Below are 20,094 nucleotides of genomic sequence, written 5' to 3' on the forward strand. Positions count from 1 at the left end.
TCACCATAAGATCTCGGTTCCTTTCTTGAATTGGCCAGATCCCGTTATGGGTTCCAGAGTTATGGCCCCTGAAAGGGCCAAAATTAGCTATTTTGACCTTTTCTTCACAATAGCAGCTTTATTTATAACTTGATTTTTACCAAACTGGCACACAACTTGTATCACCATAAGATCTTGGTTCCTTTCTTGAACTGGCCAGATTCCTTTATGGGTTCCAGAGTTATGGCCCCTGAAAGGGCCAGAATTAGCTGTTTTGACCTTGTCTGCACAATAGCAGCTTCATTTATGATTTTATTTTAACCAAACTGGCACACAACTTGTATCACCATAAGATCGTGGTTCCTTTCTTCAACTGGCGAAATTCCATGATGGTTTCCAGAGTTATGGCCCCTGAAAGGGCCAGAATTAGCTATTTTGACCTTGTCTGCACAATAGCAGCTTCATTTATGATTTGAATTTAATCAAGCTTCCACAAAACTTGTGTCACCATAAGATCTCGGTTCCTTTTTTAAACCGGCCAGATCCCTTAATGTGTTCCAGAGTTATGGCCCCTGAAAGGGCCAAAATTAGCTATTTTGACCTTGTCTGCACAATAGCAGCTTCATTTATGATTTGATTTTAACCAAACTTGCACACAACTTGTATTACCACAAGATCTTGGTTCCTTTCTTGAATTGGCCAGATTCCTTCATGGGTTCCAGAGTCATGCCCCCTTAAAGGTCCAAAATTGGCTATTTTGGCTTTTGCAGCCATATAGATACTTCATTTATGGTTTTATTTGATACAAACTTCCAAAATGTCTTCAACAACAATAAATCTTGGATTCCATGACAAATCAGATCCAATTGTAGGTTCCAGAGTTATTTTATATCTGATTACCTCCCCTGATTGTAATCAAAATGGATTTATATCAGTAAGTACTTATAGGACTTATTTGAAATTTCATTATTGTCATTAGTTGGACTGAGCCAATCAGGGTAGATAACTATGGACTGATTTTATGTCAAATTACCTCCCTTTATTTCAAATTAAAATGGGTATATCTCCGTAACTAATGAAGATACTGATTATGTCAACAGATTTATTTGGCAGATCCTTCTTTTGTTCACTTACAATAATTTGTTTTTAATTACTTCCCTTTTACGTTACTATAAATAGCTTATTTTTAGTAACTTTTTTATTATTGGCTGTAGGGAAAAACCGAGACCACTTTTCTGTGGTACAATATGGATGGTACCTCCAATTTTTAGGTGTATTTTGACATATCTGTACCTTGTAAGAATTTTTTTTTTCTTTTTGGTTAAATTTCTTCCCTTTGTTGTTCCTGTCCTTCGGACTTGGATATTTTTTCTGAGGACCTTCTTGTCCTCAAGTGCAATGATAACAGGTGAGCGATATAGGGCCATCATGGCCCTCTTGTTGTTAAAGTTTTGATGCACTTTCTCTTTATCTCTGTAATTACTTGATGGATTTGTTTCAAACTTTAAATAGTTGTTCCTCATCATCGCCCACATCATATGGCCTAAGGGCCATAACTCTCGTACCAATATTTCATGAATTATCCCCCCTTTTACTTAGAATTTCAGGTTAAAGTTTTGATGCATTTTCACTCTGAGTTATTGCTGAACGGATTTGATTCAAACTTGAAATAGTTGTTCAACTTCATCACCCACATCATATGACACAAGGGTAATAACTCTTGTACCAATATTTCATGAATTATCCCCCCTTTACTTAGAATTTCAGGTTAAAGTTTTGATGCACTTTCACTCTATCTGAGTTATTACTAAATGGATTTGATTCAAACTTAGAATAGTTGTTCCACATCATCACCCACATCATATGATGCAAGGCTCATAACTAGCAGCTATTTTTAGCTCGACTATTCGAAGAATAAGTAGAGCTATCCTACTCACCACGGCGTCACACCTTGGTTAAGTTTTTCGTACCAGTCCACATTTTGACAAAGTCTTTTGAGATAAAGCTTTGAAACTTTCAACACTTGTTTACCATCACCATGGCCAGTTTTAGGCAAGAGCACATAACTCCATCAGGGATTTTGGCTGAATTATGGCCCCTTTTGACTTAGAAATCATGGTTAAGTTTTTCGTAACAGTTCATATTTTGACAAAGTCTTTAGAGATAAAGCTTTGAAACTTTCAACAATTGTTTACCATCACCATGTCCAGTTATAGGCAAGAGTACATAACTCTGTCAAGGATTTTGGCTGAATTATGGCCCCTTTCGACTTAGATATCTTGGTTAAATTTTTCGTACCAGTTCATATTTTGACAAAGTCTCTTGAGATAAAGCTTTGAAACTTTCAACACTTGTTTACCATCACCATGTCCAGTTATAGGCAAGAGCACATAACTCCACCAAGGAATTTGGCTGAATTATGGCCCTTTTTGACTTAGAAATCTGGGTTAAGTTTTTCGTACCAGTTTATATTTTGACAAAGTCTTTGAAGATAAAGCTTTGAAACTTTCAACACTTGTTTACCATCACCATGTCCAGTTATAGGCAAGAGTACATTTATGTAACTTCATCAAGGATTTTGGCTGCATTATGGCCCCTTTTGATTTAGAAATCTTGGTTAGGTTTTTCGTACCAGTTCATATTTTGTGTAAAGTGTTTGACAGATGGCTTTGAAACTTTTATCACTTGTTCAGTATAATAGTCTCTATCTGTAGGAAAGAGTACATAACTCTGTCATATATTTTGGCTGAATTATTGCCCTCTTTGGACTTGGAAATTGGTTCTGATTTCATACAAGTCCACGTTTTGTCAAAAGTATTTGAGATTATGGCTTTTAAACTTTGAACACTTGTTTATCATCATGATTTCCATCTGTAGGCAAGAGTACATAACTCTGACAACTATTTTGGCTGAATAATGGCCCTTTTTGGACTTAATTGGTTCACACATTGCCATTTAGTGCAAGACTTATCGAAATCCACAAATACAGGAACATTGTTTGTCTAATGTATTTTTATGCCCCCGAAGGGAGGCATATTAGTTTTCAACTGTCCGTCCACTCGTTCGTTTGTTTGTAAGTAACTTTTTGCATGAAGGCACTCTACCCGCGAACCACTGCACCCAGGACCTTCAATCTTCACGTGCTGATAGTACTTATTGAGTACACAACCCCTACTGACTTTGGGGTCACCAGGTCAAAGATTAAGGTCACAGGGACCAATGTTAACTTTATGCATGAAGGCACTTTACTCGCGAACCACTGCACCCAGGACCTTCAAACTTCACATGCTGATAGTACTTATTGAGTACACATTCCCTATTGACTTTGGGTCACCAGGTCAAAGGTCAAGGTCACAGGGGCCAACGTTAACTTTTTGCATGAAGGCACTTTACTCGCGAACCACTGCACCCAGGACCTTCAAACTTCACATGCTGATAGTACTTATTGAGTACACGACCCCTACTGACTTTGGGGTCACCAGGTCAAAGGTCAAGGTCACAGGGGCCAATGTTATCTTTTTGCATGAAGGCACTTTACTCGCGAACCACTGCACCCAGGACCTTCAAACTTCACATGCTGATAGTACTTATTGAGTACACGACCCCTATTGACTTTAGGGTCACCAGGTCAAAGGTCAAGGTCACCAGGTCAAAGGTCAAGGTGCTGCGGGGGCATTTGTCACCATTAGTGACAGCTCTTGTTACTTAGAATTTCAGGTTAAAGTGTTGGTGCACTTTCACTCTATCTTAGTTATTACTAAATGGATTTGATTCAAACTTAAAGTAATTGTTCCACATCATCACTCACATCATTTGACACAAGGTGCATCACTCTTGAACCAATATTTCATGAATTATGTTCCCGTTTTGCTTAAAATCATACTTACTTAACGTTTTGATACATTTTATCTTTCTTTCTAATACTTTTGACAAAGACTCAAGCTATTGACCAATATCTTCTTCCACATTTGAGTCATTAAACACTCCAGTGACAGTTCCAGCTTCCTCAGGTTTGCCCAGTTTCACTATCCAGCATTGAAATAGTCCTGGGCACTGTCTCCTGTGACAGCTCTTGTAAAGTTAGCAACAATATTTAATCTCGTCAAGACAACATTGAGAGCCTCAACTCAGGGTATTAGGTTTAAGGTAAAGGTCACATTTGAAAGTCTAAAGTCATGATGACAACATTTTTCTTTCCCTGTATGTAAGCAGCGTCTGGAGGCATTCACCATGTTTAGTGATAGCTGTATTGCAGATTCAGGTTTGTTGTACCCCCTGAACAACAAAGTTGTAAGGAGGGTAAACTGGTGTCAGGTTGTCTGTCCGTCTGTAGACACAATCTTGTGCGCACCAGATCTCCTCATCCCCTTGACACAATTTAATGAAACATCACACAAGTGATCAATAAGAACAGTAGTTGTGCATGGTGCATGTTAGGTTCTTTCAGAAAAAAAAATTGCAGAGTTACAGGACTTTGTTTTTTGTTACTTTACTATATACATAGTCTCCATATGCAATCTTGTGTGTGCTAAATCTCCTGAACCCATGCACATAATTTAATGAAACTTCACACAAGTGATCAGTACCAACCTTACCTGTGCATGGTGCATGTTGGGTTCTTTCAGAAAAATATTCTGCAGAGTTATGGGACTTTGATATTTGTTACTATACTGTATTTTAGCGCTTGTAAGTAAGTCTTTTGAATATCTTGACAAGTATGCATTCTTGAAACTGTATACAGCATTGGTTCGACCACATGTGGAATTTGCTAATGTTGTTTGGTATCCATATTTGTGAAAAGACATAGATAGTTTAGAAATACTCCAGAAAAGAGCTACCAAATTAGTGCCTTCTGTTAAAAATCTTACATATGAAGAATGCCTTAGGGAATTGAATTTACCAACGCTTGCTTAACGTAGAATTCGTGGTGATGCTATCCAGACTTTCAAAATTGTTAAAGGTATAGATGACTGCTCCTTTGAGAAATTTTTCTGTTATTCATCATCTACAAGAGGACACAAATTAAAACTTGAAAAGCCTGGTTGTAGAACAACCTTTTGTCAAAATCAATTTTCACGTAGAGTAATAGACATGTGGAATCGGTTGCCTTAAGAAGTAGTTCATGCCAAGGATGTCCATAGTTTCAAGATCAGGCTTGACCATCACTGGCAGGGTGACATGCTGTACCAGTTTTGTGACCAGGGCCAAATTTAAAATTAGGTTTGTTTGCTGTCTCCCGACCGACACGCGAAAAACACCGCGATCTGAATGTTTTTATTGGCCCACTGAGCAGAATATATTTTTTTTATAAGTTCGGATCAGCTGCAGAACATTAACCCAAACTGCATTCACCGAATAAACCTTTGAACCTTTTTAATTCACGTGACAGAGCAGCACTTTCAATTAACCTCCGAACGTCTATCACTTTCAATTAACCCCTATCACAGGCCGATAATTACATCAGCCAGTGTGTTTGCATCAAGGTGTGAAAAATATATTAGATGACTGATGATTGCTGCATTGACAAGCTTACAAAATTAGTTTCATGTTGCCGACGAGTGCAAAAAGCTAATTTTCAAAGCGCGAAATACCATACTTACGTCAGACTGTTATAATACTTTTCTAGATGTAAAATGCTATTTTTGCTCATACATTTCAATAATTATGTTGCAAATAAGAATCAAATCTTTTATAGAAAGCGTCGTAAAAAAGAAACAACTATTCACGTGCACAAAGTCGTCTGCTGCGATATTGCTGTCGTTCTAAAAAAAAAAGTATTAAACCACAAAAAAACTATGTACGAAACTGTTTTTCTATAAGATTAACTGTACACCATTATAAATACTTACAATACAAACGTAGCCATTATGGAATTTTCATTACTATTACTCAATAAATAGCTAGCGTCTACGATGAAAAAAAGAAGAAATAAAACTAAATAAATATACTTGACAATGTTACCTTACAACCAAATTTGATTAACTTCGTTGCTTTTGTTGTTTTTCCACTATGAAGATGAATTAAAAGAACACCACTGTCCCCATATATAAATGTATTGTATTTTAAATATTGTATAACACCTTGTCTGTCCGAAATATTTTTGAATACTATATGTCTATTGTAATACACTCCCACAGTCTGACGAATTTATTTAATCATGTTGTTACTAGTATGTAACCTGATTGCAAATAAAAGTAATTGTTGTTGTTGTTGTAAGAACCTCTTGTTCAACATCTTAGAATACTTTTGGTAAATTTGAAATAGATCGATTGTGCACGCTTGCGAAAATAATTATGTTTTGGGTACATAATTATAATTTTGGCGGGAAAGAAGCACGTGCATTTCATGACTGATATTGTGTTTGCGGAAGGGTTACTCCAGTCTCTTTTTCAGGTTAATATGAATCAAAAGAGTATTTACAGCGGGAACAATTATTTCCTGTGCATTTTTGGTTCTGAGAAGGGTTACCTGTCTTATTCATTCAATACACCTCTTCCGGTTAAACTCGTAGGCACTGCCACCGAAAACGTTATGGATGCCGCCATTTTTAGCTCACCTGTCACATAGTGACAAGGTGAGCTTTTGTGATCACCCTTCGTCCGTCGTCAGTCCGTGCGTGCGTCAACAGTTTCTTGTCTGCACGATAGTGGTTTCATCTATGATTTTATTTTAACCAAACTTGCACACAACTTGTATCACCATAAGATCTCGGTTCCTTTCTTGAACTGGCCAGATTCCAATATGGGTTCCAGAGTTATGGCCCCTGAAAGGGCCAGAATTAGCTATTTTGACCTTGTCTGCACAATAGCAGCTTCATTTATGATTTTATTTTAACCAAACTTGCACACAACTTGTATCACTGTAAGATCTTGGTTCCTTTCTTCAACTGGCGAAATTCCATGATGGTTTCCAGAGTTATGGCCCCTGAAAGAGCCAGAATTAGCTATTTTGACCTTGTCTGCACAATAGCAGCTTCATTTATGATTTGAATTTAATCAAACTTGCACAAAACTTGTGTCACCATAAGATCTCGGTTCCTTTTTTAAACCGGCCAGATCCCTAAATGGGTTCCAGAGTTATGGCCCCTGAAAGGGCCAAAATTAGCTATTTTGACCTTGTCTGCACAATAGCAGCTTCATTTATGATTTGATTTTAACCAAACTTGCACACAACTTGTATTACCACAAGATCTTGGTTCCTTTCTTGAACTGGCCAGATTCCATCATGGGTTCCAGAGTTATGGCCCCTTAAAGGTCCAAAATCGGCTATTTTGGCTTTTGCAGCCATATAGATACTTCATTTATAGTTTTATTTGATACAAACTTCCAAAATGTCTTCAACAACATTAAATCTTGGATTCCATGACAAATCAGATCCAATTGTAGGTTCCAGAGTTGTTTTATATCTGATTACCTCCCCTGATTGTAATCAAAATGGATTTATATCAGTAAGTACTTATAGGACTTATTTGAAATTTCATTATTGTCATTAGTTGGAATGAGCCAATCAGGGTAGTTAACTATGGGCTGATTTTATGTCAAATTACCTCCCTTTATTTCAAATTAAAATGGGTATATCTCCGTAACTAATGAAGATACTGATCTGAAATTTCATTTATGTCAACAGATTTATTTGGCAGATCCTTCTTTTGTTCACTTACAATAATTTTTTTTTTTTAATTACTTCCCTTTTACGTTACTATAAATAGCTTATTTTTAGTAACTTTATTATTGGCCGTAGGGAAAAACCGAGACCACTTTTCTGTGGTACAACATGGATGGTACCTCCAATTTTTAGGTGTATTTTGACATATCTGTACCTTGTAAGAATATTTTTTTCTTTTTGGTTAAATTTCTTCCCTTTGTTGTTCCTGTCCTTTGGACTTAGATATTTTTTCTGAGGACCTTCTTGTCCTCAAGTGCAATGATAACAGGTGAGCGATATAGGGCCATCATGGCCCTCTTGTTATTAGATGTCGCCGCGCAAAATTCATCAATTTATCAAATGTTAATATGAAAATAGCTCAGAATCTCATGTTTCACGATTTGAAAATACAGACGATAAACAAAAGTCCTGAACTCAGAGAATTAAAATGCTGAAGCACTCTGTATTATATTTTGGCGGGAAAACAATACACGTGTGTTTCATGTCGTAAGTTTTCTGTTAATTAAATATGTGCATATTTTCCTCGTAACATATGCAAATAGATTTCAACATTTAGAGGCTTATGTAAATTACTTAAAGTAAAGTTTCAGAAATGTAGATTGTCGTTGCACACAGTATTTACGGAAGGAAATTTTTAGATTGACGTATGGAGATTAGGAGTGTGACTTTTTTCGGTGAATCCTTTTAAACTACATTACCATGGATCCGTAGCCTCATCAGATACATGTATCTCTCTCTTTCCCCATACATTAAGTTTGTCTGTTAAAAACAAACATTAGCAAAATTAAATAAAAAAAACAAAAAAACTCAACCGTACGAAATGTAATACGCTTTACACCACCACACATCCTACCCAGACTGAGGTCCACCTCTTCCAAATAAAATGATAACAACAATTTAGAATTTTTGTCATTGTTGTAGAAGAGCAGAAAGAAGTTTAATTGTATCTTTTAAAATTTAGATTTTTTTTAAATATTCGCAAAAATATCAGCAAATCAGATATAAAATGACATAAGATATCTTTTCATATTTTATTCATTTATCTTCATGAGAAATATAAAATAATTAGTTATAAGTAGCACTGGAATAAAGAAGAAAATTTGCCTACCTACCTACCCAACTTCACATAGTAGGCTCGGGAGACAGCAAACAAAGACTTTTTTTAAATGTGGCCCAGTGTAGATGTTGTCATAGGACGACTGTTTGTAATTAAGTACTCTTTATCTGTTACCAACAGCTACCAACAACTACCAAATTTGTTTTGAGAACTTGCAGTAATACGGTCATAAATTAAGTCTGCAAGAAGAGGGGGCTTAAAAAGGACCTAGTCTTTAATACAGAGCCCAAAATCATCCTACAGGTATATACATAGAGTCTATAATATACATACAGTCCACATAATTACGCAATCTTGTGTGTGTCAAATTGCAATGTACAGTGTCAGTGCTTGCAGGGGGTACATTCATCACCTTCAGTGATAGCTCTAGTTTTCATTGGAATTACTTTGAAGTTATATAAAGATGTTAATATACGACCAGGGTGTGCCTATTGGCTATAATTGTAAATTATTATTTCCAAGAGGTACCATTCTTTAATTTTATGGAGAGCTATCCTACTCGACCTGGCGTCAACGTCTTACCGCATCTGCACCTTGTTTAGAGTTTTGATGCACTTTCTCTTTATCTCTGTTAAAATAGTTATTCCTCATCATCAACCATATCATATGGCAAAAGTGGCATAACTCTCGCACCAATATTTCATGAACTGTCCCACCTTTTTACATAGAATTTCATGTTTTGGTGCACTTTCAGTGTATCTCAGTTATTACTGAATTGAATTGATTCAAACTTCAAATAGTTGTTCCATATCATCACACACATCATAGGACACAAGGTTCGTAACTCTGGTACCAATTTTCATGAATTATGCCCCCTTTTTACTTAGAATTATACCTGGGGGATACATATTTTTTTTGCCTTTGCCATCTGTCCGTCTGTATTAAGCTTGTCCGGCTTTCACAGTTTAAACTGCTGGCCAGATTTCGACCAAACTTCACAGGAGTGATCAGTACCAAGCGTAGTTGTGCATATCGCCGGCACGTTCCGCTTCACTTCACAAAATGGCTGCCAGAGCTAAAAAATAGAAAAATCTTGTCCGGCTTTCACAGGTCAAACTGCTGGCTGGATTTCAGTGAAACTTAACAGAAGTGATCAGTACCAAGCCTAGTTGTGCATATTGCCGGCACATTCCGCTCTGCTGCACAAAATGGCCACTAGGGGTAAAAATAGAAAAATCTTGTCCAGCTTTCACAGGTCAAACTGCTGGACAGATTTCGATGAAGCATCACAGGAGTAATCAGTACCAAGCCTAGTTGTGCATACCGCCGACACGTTCCGCTTCGCTGTACAAAATGGCTGCCAGGGCTAAAAGTATACATAGGGGGGAGACATATTTTTTGTGACAAAAACACCTTCTAGTTATGTCTCCCACACCACAGTGGTGTGGAGACATATAGATTTACTCCTGTCTGTCTGTCTGTGTGTCCATCTGTCTGTCACAAATCTTGTCCGCTTTCTAAGTCGAACATTTCTCATTCGATCTTCACCAAACTTGAACAAAATGTGTTTGCCAGTAAGTTCTCAACCAAGTTCAATAACTAGCCAAATCGGCCCAGGCACTTCAGAAATACGGCCCTTGAATTACCGAAAATCTCTTACCGTAAAAACTCGATTATATCACGCTAGCATGTGTATTACGCACCCCAGATCTTGTATCAAAATCTTGGGAAAAATGCTTACATTGGAATATATCACACACCGAAAAATTGGTCGAAAACGTTGTTTACAAAGTCGAAATCGGCCATTAACGGCATGCGTAAAAACAATTTCGTGAAAATCGCAATTGCTGCACAATCGGTTACAGACAACAGTGACATTAACTGACAGACAAATTCTTTCTAAAGTATTTGAGAACTTTCTCAAGCTGTCAACACCTTAGTACACTTTTAACAGACATGCGAACAAACATCTCATAATTATGGGCACATCAAACAAGAAAATTGCAGCCAATTAGCGTGTTTGTTTAACAATGTACGAGCTGCTGTATTGATCAGTAATAATTTGCTAGAAATAAATAACAAACGATCTGTTTTAATTGCAATTTATTTGAGCATCCTTGAAAGATAATGATTTTAATGATCAAACATCTACAACCCGTAACCGCGAGATTTTATATTTTGCCTAATTATTAAACTGACACATTATCCGGTGCTCTGGATATGTACGATACTTAATAAATTTACAAATACAAAAAATTTAAACTCACAAATAAAATCAACTTTACCATATTTCATCAGAGGTTCTGTTCCGTACGTGTTTTTAGACCCGCCCAATAAAACGCTCTTCAAGAGGAGGTTAAAAAAGCACGGCCCTAATGTAAACACATTACATTTGACAAAATTGTCCGATTTTCTCCCATATTTTTCGGGTTTTCAAGCTGGAAAAAAATGTTTGAAGCTCTACTTTGGTATATATTACGCATCCCTTTGAGAAAATGAAAAAAATCGTAAAAAAACTGCGTCATATATTCGAGTTTTTACGGTAGGTCTTGGGGACATAAAGGACCCATATACTGCTAATGTGAATAGTAGTATAGGGATCATTTATGCCCTAAGTTTTCATCATGTCGGATGATTAGGCAGTTGAGGTCTTAGTGCATGGTTGACTCATATACTTCTATTCAGATGATTAGGCAGTTGTGGGAAACATGCACTTTCCTCAAAAGCAGCTCTAGTTTTAGATTAATTTTGATGCACTTTCACCCTATCTCTGTTATTATCAAACAAAGTTGATTCAAACTTAAAATAGTGGTAACTCATCATCACCCACATCATATAAAACAAGGGCCATAACTCTTGTACCAATATTTCATAAATTTTTCCTCCTTTTAACTTAGAATTTCAGGTTAAATTTTGTGTACTTTCACTATTCCTTTGTTAATACTTCATGAATTTGATTCAGACTTAAAATAGTGTTTCTACAAGGTCCATAAATCTGGCACAAATATTTCATGAATTCAGACATGATTTTTTTCCGCTTTAAAGCGGAAATCCGCTTCTTACTCCCTCAAAGACCGATTTTTTATGATCGTTTCCGATTTTTAGCTCGACTATTCATAGAATAGTGAGCTATTGCACTCGCCCATGCGTCGGCGTCCGCGTCCGCATCCGCGTCCGCGTCCCGATTTTGGTTAAGGTTTTGTATGTAAGCTGGTATCTCAGTAACCACTTGTGGGAATGGATTGAAACTTCACACACTTATTCACTGTGACAAACTGACTTACATTGCACAGGTTCCATAACTCTATTTTGCTTTTTTACAAAATTATGCCCCTTTTTCGACTTAGAAATTTTTGGTTAAGGTTTTGTATGTAAGCTGGTAACTCAGTAACCACTTGTGGGAATGGATTGAAACTTCACACACTTATTCACTGTGATGAACTGATCTACATTGCACAGGTTCCATAACTCTATTTTGCTTTTTTACAAAATTATGCCCCTTTTTCGACTTAGAAATTTTTGGTTAAGGTTTTGTATGTAAGCGGGTATCTCAGTACTTACTAATGGGAATGGATTGAAACTTCACATACTTGTTCACTATCATGATCTGACATGCACTAAGCAAGTCCCATAACTCTACTCTCTTTTTTTTTCAAAATTATGCCCCTTTTTTGACTTAGCAGTTTTTGGTTAAATTTTTGTATGTAATCTGATATCTCAGTATCCACTAATTGGAATGGATTGAAACTTCACACACTTGTTCACTGTCATGATCTAACATGCACTGTGAAGGTCCCATAACTCTACTTGGCATTTTTACAAAATTATGCCCCTTTGACTTAGCAGTTTTTTGTTAAGTTTTTGTATGTAAGCTGGTATCTCAGTATCCACAAATTGGAAAGGATTGAAACTTCACACACTTGTTCACTGTCATGATATGACATGCAGTACAGAGGTTCAATACCTCTACTTTGCATTTTACAAAATTATGCCCCTTTTTCAACTTTTGTATTCATTCAATTGACAAGGCTGTTGAATAGTCGAGCGTTGCTGTCCTCCGACATCTCTTGTTTTATGACCACTGAAAAATCCGATTTTTTCGAATCCGTTTCGGTATTTTATATACTTTTATCCCCATCTACACTAAAATTTTGTAAGTCGTTTTTATCGGCGAAAATTTCCACCGCCGATGGATTATTAGATCTGAATGTATATCGTGGCCTCAACGCGAAACTAGTCTATCTGCTTCTATTTCTATATACATATAGACTAGTTTCGCGTTGAGGTCACGATATGAACCACCCCTTCTAGAAACGCCGCAATCGGAACATCTCATCTCAGATATTACCGTTAGCGTCGGTCATCGGGAATTTTCCTTTCCAAAGAAAAACCTTTCTGTTCCGGAATTATAATAATAAGCCGATTCGCGGAACGAAAAAATCGGAAATATTGTAACTTAAGTGGAACGGCTCACAAATAATTTGCGCGAACGTCGCGTTCATTTCAATCGACTCGAAAATTTCAATCGCGTTCATTTCAGTCCACGCGTAAACATTTCTGTGTGCCCAACATTTCACTCGCGTTGTTAAATTTCAGTGAAGAAAGTTTGAGATACAAATGAACTAAAGCAGTTCGTTTGGTTCTTTCACGTGCCCAATGTAAAGCATTGATACACGGGGAGGATTTTTTAAGCACCTCCCAAGTGCTTCAAAACAAAGTGCTAATCATACCTTTAGGTGGTATTTTCGCTATACAGTAATATGTATGGTCTGGATTGTGAATTGAGATTTATATATAATGCAATTTAAAGCATTTAAAAACCTTTTTTAAAAGTCATAAAATAAAAAAACACAACTCTACTTTTGATAAATGACCTTATATTAAGTTTGAAATACAAAGGTCAAAAATAAAGAACTAAATATTAATGCTTAATAAACAACTAAGTAGTGAAAAATACCCATTAAAGGGAGATAATTCAAAAATTGCAAACTACTAAAGGAATAATTATTTAATTAATTATTATTATATCTCTTATAAATATGAATGAATTTTTATGAAATAACAAAAAGAACCACTTAAAAAACATGAGTTTTGAAATTGAAATTAGATGCCAGGAGAAGCCTAGAATGCAGGATTTTTCACCATTTACCCAAGAGCTTCTGGGACCCCCGGCCGTAATTTTCAGCTTTTTTGCCTACGTTGCAAAATCATGTCTGTGAATTAGGTACCCTTTTTACTTAGAATTGCACCTTTTTTAGCTCCACTATTATTAATAATGCTACCCAATCTGGCAACAAATTTAGAAATGTTTCATCAACCATATTGACATTGATGTACAAGTGAGGGAACTTTCAGGTTACCCAGGGTCATTATGAATAATGAGCTTGAGACACAGCTATGGATTGCCAGTCTGTCAACAGTGGCTGTATTGACTGCTTTCCAGGGCATTTTTATCCCCCGCTGATAAAATCGGGAGGGGGGTATTGAAATGGCGTTGTCAGTCCGTCCGTCCGCAGCCATTTCTCAGTAACTACCTGGTAGAATTTCATGAAACTTGAAATAAACATGAACCAACATACTGCGATGATGCAAGTTTTTTTTTTTGATTGGTCAATTTCCCTTAAAGTTATTGCCCTTGATTTAATGAAAAATGTCTGTCCGCAGCCATTTCTCAGTAACTAGCAGGTAGAACTTCATCAAACTTGAAATAGACATGAACCAAGATACTGCGATGATGCCATTCAAGTTTTTTTTCGATTGGTCAATTTCCCTTAGAGTTATTGCCCTTGATTTAATGAAAAATGCACAAAAATGTCCATCCGCAGCCATTTCTCAGTTACTAGCAGGTAGAATTTCATTAAACTTGAAATAAATATGAACCAACATACTTTGATGATGCCCGTCATTTTCTTTTTTTATTGGTCGATATTCCATACAGTTATTGCCCTTTAATTGTTTAAAAAAACACAGATTTGTACATAACAAACCAACTAATTGGAAGAATTCCATTAAACTTCTTTCATTCTTTTCCATGAACATTTATTATAAACATGTGAAGTTGTGTACCCACACACCTGGTCGCCACCTTGCTTTGGACTCCCCCCCCTTTCATTTTCTGTTAATTTGATTTTGACTAATGAATTTATTTGCTTCTTTGTAACATTCTTAACTTTTTGCTGGATTAATTCATCGAATTTGCTTGTTGTTTCTTATTGTGAAGTATAAAATAAAAGAAATAATTCTGTAAAATGCATTATATCTTTTACTCTATTTTCAGAGTATGGACATATTATCGCAATATTTTGCTCGAGATTTAACATGAAAATTACAAACAGTGCAAAGACTGATTACACCTGCAAAAATCTCCTATAAAACTACCAGCAAGAAATAGCACATTTATTAGCCCAAAAGTTCTATGATATGCTGGGTAATGATTAGGCAGGCTAAGTGTATGACACTATTTTCATGGGATTGGACAACTTTCTGACATAAATGATATATTGACTTCTCTACATGGTCCATTATGACAGAGGTAGAGTTTGTGTGTGAAAGATAAGACGTGAGACTGGTATTGGATATGGGATATTTGAAATAATTTTGCACTTGATGCATAGATGATCAGTGATTAATAGCACTTTATAGACACATGATTCAACACACATTTTCAGCATAATTCTCATAACTGCAGTAGTAACAAGGTTTGGAGTTATTTTTGCAAGTTTTTCCACAACTTCTGTAAGACCATGTAATTTGCATAGGAGATGTCTCAAAGGCGGCTCTTTAAGTGTGAACAGAGATTTAATAAAAGAAAAATGTATCATGTGTTATTATAATGAAATAATGACTTGTTTTAGTGAGCCTTACTTATATAAAGAGACATTTTCTGAAATATTAGAAAACCGTCTTCTGGACATGATACAAATGTACAGCAACTATTATACATATATAATATATATTGTCCCATTCCGGTATGATTGTAAATATCTAACATGATTCTTCTATTTACTGAAATACAGGTGATAATAAATTATGTAAATGCCTTTTAAATGCTTTGTCATCATAAGATATGTGCTTTTTTAGCTCGACTATTCGAAGAATAGGGGAGCTTTCCTACTCGCCCCGGCGTCGGCGTGAGCGTTAGCGTCACACAAATGTTAAAGTTTGCGTACCACCCCAAATATTTTCAAAGTCCATTGAGATATTACTTTCATATTTTGCATACTTGTTTACCATCATGACCCCAGTCTGTAAAAAGGAGAAGGCAACTCAATCAAGCATTTTGACTGAATTATGGCCCCTTTTCGACTTAGAATATGCTTATTGTAATGTTAAAGTTTTACTCATTGCTTATATTATACTATCAAGCACTGAGAATAGTCGAGCGCGCTGTCCACTGACAGCTCTTGTTTTTCTTTCTTGTCTATAATACCCACAGGTACAAAGTATATGGGGACTCTGTTGGAGACATGTCCATGTTCGTCAGTCTGTCCATTATTTCGTCAAATGCGGGCACCTGGGTAGAGCCACCGAGTTGGCTTTCGGAATGTTGGTGGGTCTACCTAGGTGACTGCTTATGATGAAATAATGTATGCAGTGGTAGCTGGGATTTTCTTCCATCATCAAAGCTTGAATGTTGCCATATGACCTATAATTGTGTTTGTGCAGCATTAAACCTAAATCCAACATAATTCATGTCATCTCCGTATCTTCTTCCACACAACCAAGGTCATCCGGTACACTAAATAATGCTGAACTTTCAGAAAACTAGTATCAATTGTTTACCACTTAAAGATGACATGCAGGACACAGGACCAAGGTCAACAAGTCCTGGTGAAGGTCACAGAGGTCAATGTTTGTGTCTGTTTTTATGCCCCTGAAGGGAGGCATATAGTTTTTGAACGGTCTGTCCGCAATTTTCGTGTCTGGTCCATATCTTTGTCATCCATGGATGGATTTTCAAATAACTTGGCATGTGTACCACAGTAAGACGACGTGTCACGCGCAAGACCCAGGTCCGTAGCTCAAAGGTCAAGGTCACACTTAGACATTAAAGGTCATTTTTCATGATAGTGCATTGATGGGCGTGTCCGGTCCATATCTTTGTCATTCATGAATGGATTTTAAAATCATTGGGCATGAATGTGTACCACAGTAAGACGACGTGTCGCGCGCAAGACCCAGGTCCGTAGCTCAAAGGTCAAGGTCACACTTAGACGTTAAAGGTCATATTTCATGAAAGGTCATATTTCATGATAGTGCATTGATGGGCGTGTCCGGTCCATATCTTTGTCATTCATGCATGGATTTTGAAATTATTGGGCATGAATGTGTACCACAGTAAGACGACATGTCGCGCGCAAGACCCAGGTCCGTAGCTCAAAAGTCAAGGTCACACTTAGACGTTAAAGGTCATATTTCATGACAGTGCAATGATGGGCATGTCCGGTCCATATCTTTGTCATTCATGCATGGATTTTAAAATAACTACCCATGAATGTGTGGCACAGTAAGACGACGTGTCGCGCGCAAGACCCAGGTCCGAGGTCAAAGGTCCTAAACTCTAACATCGGCCATAACTATTCATTCAAAGTGAATGGGGGCATGTGTCATCCTATGGAGACAGCTCTTGTTTATCTTATAAACTATTGTAGTGACTTTCAAACAATTGTTAACCTCATCCAGATGACATGCAGAGTGCACAACACAGATCACTAGAACAAAGGTCGCACTGAGGTCAAATATGTATCTGTTCCATATCTTTTTAACTTCTGGAAAGATTTTTTTCAAAACAGGCACCAATTGTTATCCTCATCAAGACAAAATGCTGAGTATACAATCAAGGTTACAAGGTCAAGGTTACACTTGAAGGGACGAGATCAGGCTTGAAGGTCAAAGGTCATGATCACAATATGTTTTCCTTGCCATGTATCAAAGTGACATTTGGGGTTATAAGTCACCTAGTTTGAGTTGCTTCAGTTTGTAAACAGTAGAATAAATTTAACATTGATCAGAGATTTAAGAATGTTTCATGAATTGTGAAGTAAGCTTTCTGACTGGTTGTGATGAAGACAAGTTCTCTATAAGCAACCAGTAATGAAGTACGAGAAGATTTATTTGTAAGCTTGTTTACTGCTGAATGAAGATAGATGTACTTAAGCTGTAATAACGTTAGCTCTTAAATGTTTTAATACCAGTATTACCAGGGCCTTTTTCAGCTAATTGTGAAGAGGCCCTAGCTGTTTTGTTTTGTGAAAAGCAAGCATGATTCCCTTGGAAATTATGAAGTTTTAGAATTATTTTCCTAGAACTGAAAAGCGCGATGGATTTGCATCCATCTAAAACAATCTGAAAGTACTTCTGAATGATCAGGAGTATTTGTCTTTAAAATGATATTATTTTTTAACAAATTCTACTTATTAGACTAGCAGATAGCATTAGATTTTTTTCTTTTGGTTTGTAGAAATAAATGAATCATTTATATAAAATGATTGCAAAATGTCTTGTTGAGAGATAATCTCATTATCACACACAAGTAACCAGTAAAGAAGTGAGATGTGATGACGAGGCTTTAGCCTCCATTTCAGTAGGATACATACCGGTATATTATATCTGCATGAAGATAGTTAAGAGAATATAAATCCGGTATGCAGAATCAGGAACGGAATACAGTTGAAACTCGGTATCTTGAACCCCCTTATCTCAAGCATCCAGCTATCTTGAACCCCCTTATCTCAAGCATCCAGCTATCTTGGAGACATTTTCAAGTCCTGTCTTGAAAACATGTGTACAAATCATTTTAAGTCAAAGTTTGGTTATCTGGAAGTAAAAAATCTGATCCCTTGGAATTCAATATACGGAATTTCAACTGTTTAAAATAAGGATCACTTTCCTATAGTTAAGTTGCTGTTTTATATAGTCTGGGCTATTCTACTCACCCTGGCATCGGCATCAGGGTCACACCTTGGTTAAAGTTTTGCATGCAAGTACATAATAGCTTTCATTTAAAGGCATATAACTTTGAATCTTATTTTTTTCTTTTTCTAGGTCAATTACCAACCTCACTGGGTCAAGTCCCATAAGTTTGACATGTATTTGGCCAATATTCCCCCTTTTCTCCAAAACTAATGCAGATATCATATGTGTCTTCAGGGTTATAAAACTAGGTGATGGCATCAAGTCCTGTAACTCTGACATTTATTTTGGCCAAATTATGCCCACTTTTGGTAATATTCCTGCTTGTGGGACAACAATTTGAATAGTCAAGCATTGGCTGTCTTACGGACAGCTCTTGTTTATCTTCAAAATTATGCATGGTAATTACTGCTATCGTCATTTGTGTATTTAATAACAACTTCATTAATTAACATTAAATTGAAATTGTGATATACTTGAAAATGTTCCTTATATATAAATCAGTTTATTTTAAAAAAGTAGATGTTACTTCCATAATTGTGCTCAGAAATCTTGTTCCAGTAACTGTCTCATTTTTCAGGTGTTGTTGCCTCCTTTTGGACTTAGAAAATCCTGGTTAAAGTTTTACATGCAACTTACTATCTCCAAAACTAATTCAGATACAGATTTGAAGTCTAGTGATGTAATTTTTAAATTTTCATCTGAAAGAAAGGAACCAGACAGCATGATAGGATATCTTTAGACATTCAAAGATTGGTATCTACCATTCTGTAGTGTACAGCTTTAAGTTATCATGCACATTTCAGTTCGAAAGGTTGTTCTTTTAAAATTTCAGCTGTCATTCAGTGGATTAGTTTGCTACTTGTATTTGCTGCAGTCTCAACTTCCTGCTAAAATTGTGAAAAGTGCTAATGTATTGTTTGTACACAAACACAGGAAAATTTGTATTGTATTTCCTGTTGAAAATACAACTTATAGTCTGAAATGTATGCAACATGTATATATTTTATGATCCCATTGTATTTTATAGACATTTGAATAATTTGAGTGATTCATGACTATAATTAAAATGTAAAGTAAACCGTAGTTGTGTATTTTTTTTAAGAAGGTCAAGGTGAATCCTAATTGTAGGTAGTACACTCCATTTGTACATTATGCTTTGTCTAGTGTCAACAGTTTTCTTTGAACAATTTTTCAGAATCACTGTATGCATGTTTACCAAAGTTTGTCTGTAGCATTCTTGCATCAACCTCTCTCAGATTTGTTAAATGATTCTGCTTTCTGCAACTTACACAACCTCTTCATTGGAATAGATTACTGGCACACAGTGCCCAAGGGTGAGCTGCTGTGATCATCCTTTGTCTGTTTGTTAGCAGTTTTTTCTTGAGTAGTCTTAGTGAAACTTACATATATATATATATCGGTCAGGTTTCTTGATGGGTAACACTGCTCAAGAAACACTAGACTTGTAGCCCTTTGAT

General features: G+C 36.3%; 1 long non-coding RNA gene and 1 pseudogene across 1 annotated transcript; both read left to right on the top strand.

The window, feature by feature from the left end:
• Positions 1-15,808, top strand: part of LOC128548462 (F-actin-capping protein subunit beta-like) — a 118,030-nt pseudogene extending 102,222 nt beyond the window's left edge.
• A 1,134-nt stretch (positions 15,809-16,942) lies between these two features.
• LOC128548463 (uncharacterized) lies at positions 16,943-19,694 on the top strand. Its single transcript, XR_008367058.1, has 2 exons — positions 16,943-18,380; positions 18,413-19,694. It is a non-coding gene; the product is annotated as an uncharacterized LOC128548463 (long non-coding RNA).
• The last annotated feature ends 400 nt before the right edge of the window (positions 19,695-20,094 follow it).

This window comes from Mercenaria mercenaria, chromosome 14, assembly GCF_021730395.1.
Source record: "Mercenaria mercenaria strain notata chromosome 14, MADL_Memer_1, whole genome shotgun sequence".
Taxonomy (NCBI): domain Eukaryota; kingdom Metazoa; phylum Mollusca; class Bivalvia; order Venerida; family Veneridae; genus Mercenaria; species Mercenaria mercenaria.